Source organism: Echinops telfairi, unplaced genomic scaffold (genome assembly GCF_000313985.2).
Source record: "Echinops telfairi isolate 266 unplaced genomic scaffold, ASM31398v2 ScPeMD7_70;HRSCAF=299, whole genome shotgun sequence".
In the NCBI taxonomy this organism is placed as follows: Eukaryota; Metazoa; Chordata; class Mammalia; order Afrosoricida; family Tenrecidae; genus Echinops; species Echinops telfairi.
Window position 1 is genome coordinate 36,628,720 of NW_022103968.1, and position 3,506 is coordinate 36,632,225.

General features: G+C 43.6%; 1 protein-coding gene and 1 pseudogene across 1 annotated transcript in view; one reads left to right on the top strand and one right to left on the bottom strand.

Annotated features, from left to right (window-relative positions):
• The window catches only part of HECTD2 (HECT domain E3 ubiquitin protein ligase 2), a 115,651-nt gene that overhangs the window by 102,312 nt on the left and 9,833 nt on the right, over nt 1-3,506 (bottom strand). The gene's annotated exons all lie outside the window — the stretch shown is intronic.
• LOC115869956 lies at nt 269-819 on the top strand (annotated as a pseudogene).

Sequence of the window (3,506 nt, forward strand, 5' to 3'; positions counted from 1 at the left end):
AGAAACGATGTACAAATGCGCTTTACACAATTGATGTGTGTATGGATTGGGATAACAGTTGTATGAGCCCCTAATAAAATGTTAAAAAAAACAAACTGTACTTCAACAGAGTTGAAAACCTAGAAAAAGATGGACAAATTTCTAGACACACACAACCTACCTAAACTAATATAGCCTATGGAAGAAAATTTTAACAGACTCATAGGAAAGAAGTAACAGGTCGCTTCCACACTGCCTGCCCTCCAGATCCCACTGTAGCCATTGCCACATGCCGAAAAGAAAGAAGCAGAGTCAGCAGCAACAGCCTCCACCACCCACTGCCCGAGTGCAGAGAGACTGGAGAAGAGAACGAAGGGAGTCCCATGGGACCACCCAGGGTTCTGGGCCCTCCACCAATGGCCAATGGGAAGCCCCGGTGATTCCAAGTCAGCTCTTCACAAAGGTCCACTAAGAGAGAGAGGACCAATGATAACACCACTGCTGAGTGTCCACCCTCCTCCCCAGGCTAGAGGCCCAATGTAGGGAGGCCTTGGTCCCAAGCTTGGCCCACAAAGTCATGGTTGGTGGGAAGTCAATGCTGCACCTCCTTTTCTGGGGCCACGCTATGGGGGTCCGCCCAGGAGAGGCTTTCAAAGATCAGAGGAACCCTAGAAGGTTCAAGAGCTGGTCTCTCATCAAGAATACCTACCCAGTTACAGATGGACCCCAGGTGATGGAAGACAAACCTGACCGCCTGTCTGTGAACACTTCACCAAAAAGGGCCATTGTCAATATGAAGACTTCTATGCCTTCAACACACAGGAGTCAACTCCACTGTGAGACTGTGCCTTCCCATCTGGGCTGGGACGAGCCCTCAGGGACCCAGTGGCCATACCTTCCCTGGGGCCTGGTGATAGCTACGGTGAGGCTCCCACGCGATACCCCCTCTGTCAGTCACACCCACCCTCAGCCACCACCTCCCCAGCTGGGGTCCAGCGTGGTGTTTCAGCACGGGTACACCCTGTACGCTCTTGTGATCAGGCCTCAAGAGACACATTTTCAGGGTCCCATCTGTGCTCCCTTCAACTGCCTCCTGGATCCTTCTCCCCCTTTGCCAAATTACTGCCGAACAGGAAACCTCATTGGTGTTGTTTCTTTGGCATCTGTCCACCCATACCCACTATTGCCCTAGATTCCTGAGAGCCCTGGAGCCACTGCCCACCTTCCCCTTCTTTTCGCTGCTTTTTCTGTGGCATCCCTGTCCCCCAGTTGTCAGCTGCTCTATGGGACTTGCCAAGCTGCTAGATCTGGGGTCAAGTGTGAGAGACTGCTACTAAGTTACTCCCAGGCAGGCCATTCTCCTGACTTTGGGATTTTGTAGTTTCTGTATCAGTAGCATGAGCCCATTGCTATGGTCTGTGATCACCATGCTTTGTGAAACTGTGCGGGCCCCCTCATAGCCTTCCTGTGTTTGTGGCAATTTTTGTGGCTTCCTAACACCAGAGTACATTTTCTGCCAAACCGAGTCAGGTTCTTGGTACGCTGCAGACTTTCCACAGCCCTCCCAACCTGGGAGAATTGTGAAACTTCCCAGGAGTCAGCCTGCCTGCACCTTCCCATTTTTCACCTCAGAGTGGGGTCTTCTGGGTCTGACAGGCCCTTGCGGCACCAGGTTAACACCTCTGCTGAGCCTACCCTGTCTCTTTTCCAGGCCATTTAGTTCAACTCTGTCACTGGGAGGCCACCAGCCCTTTCGCTTGAATTCTGTGAATCTCCACCCAAATTCACATCCTTGGTGCTGGTTCTTTTCTGTGAAAACGGCAGTGAACAGATGCAACCGGGGCTCCTTATTCTATTCCAGAATATAGAATATAGAAAACCTGAATTCATTCTAGGAAGCAAGATTGGTTTTAATACAAAAGCTAGGCAAAGACACCACTAAAAAAACAACAAAGCATAGATAATATCCCTCATGGACACAGATGTACAAATACTCAAACTCCTAGCCAAGAATCCAGTATTATATAAAAAAATAATACCTCAAGGCCAAATGGGATTCATACCAAGCATGTAGGGATTGTTCAACATTAGAGAAACAATCAACATAACCCAGTTCATAACTGAAAAAACTTTATGGTCATATCAATCAATGCAGAAAAGACATTTGGCAAAATGCAATACCCATTCCTGATTAAAAAAAAAACCTTCAGCAAAATAGGAATAAGAAGGGAAATTTCTCAACATAATCAAGGGCCTATAAATAAAATCAATGACCAACATTATTCTCAATGAAGAAAGACTGAAAACAGGAATCAAATAAGGTTTCAAATAAGTGCTTTTAACACCACTGCTCTTCAATATTGTATTCGAAGTTCTAGCCAGAGGAGCTAGGCAAGAAAGGGGAGTGAACCAAAAGAGACCTAAATAAATGAAATCACATACATTGCTCATGAATAGGAAGACTGATACAAGGTAATCCCAAACAAGATTCCATCCCAATTCTTTAAAGAGGCGAAAAAACTAATCACTAGCTTTATGTGAAAAGGAAAGCACTATTAAAGGACAAAATAGGACGCCTCAGACTTTCTGATCTCAAAATGTGCTATATTCATATAGCCTTGTTGGTTAAAACACAAGAAACTGAGTATACACAGGCAAATCTATTCACCAACTGGCAACTGATTTTCCACAAAGAGCAAAAATCCATTTATTGGGGAAAAGATTGACATTTTAACAAATGGTGCTAGAAAACTGGATATGGATTTGTAGAAAAATAAAACATCATCTCATATCATATATATGAACTAAAGATGGATCAAATACTTAGATGTAAAACCTAAAACTATAAAAGTCATCAAAGTAAAAATATAGGCAAACTTAGGAATTTTAATTTATGGCATAAACAGTCAGCCAAACATCAGAAGCTAATAAACTAAATGACTAGGACTTCCTAAAAATCAAACTCTATGAACATCAAAAGATTTTACTGAAAGAACAAACAAGGCACCTTACAGACAAGGAACAAATTTTTGTCAATGACATATACAAAGGCTAATCTCTAAAATTTATAGAAAACTTCAACACCTCAACAATAATGAGGGAGGTAACTAAAATTAAACCAGAAAAAGTTCTACTAGGTGGCTTTTTTTGGGGGGGGGGTCTCTAGATTTTATTTCTGTACAAACTACCTTTAGGTTTTGCCAACCTTGACTTTGCTTATGATAATTTTTTAAATTGTTTTATTAGGGGCCCATACAACTCTTATCACAACCCATTCATACATCAATTGTGTAAAGCACATTTGTGCATTCATTGCCCTCATCATTCTCAAAACATTTGCTTTCCACTTAAGCCCCTGGCATCAGGTCCTCATTTTTTGCCCTCCCTCCCTGCTTCCCCCTCCCTCATGAGCCCTTGATAACTTATAAATTATTATTTTGTCATATCTTGCCCTGTCCGATGTCTCCCTTCACCCACTTTTCTGTTGTCCGTCTCCCAGGGAGGAGGTCACATGTAGATCCTTGTAA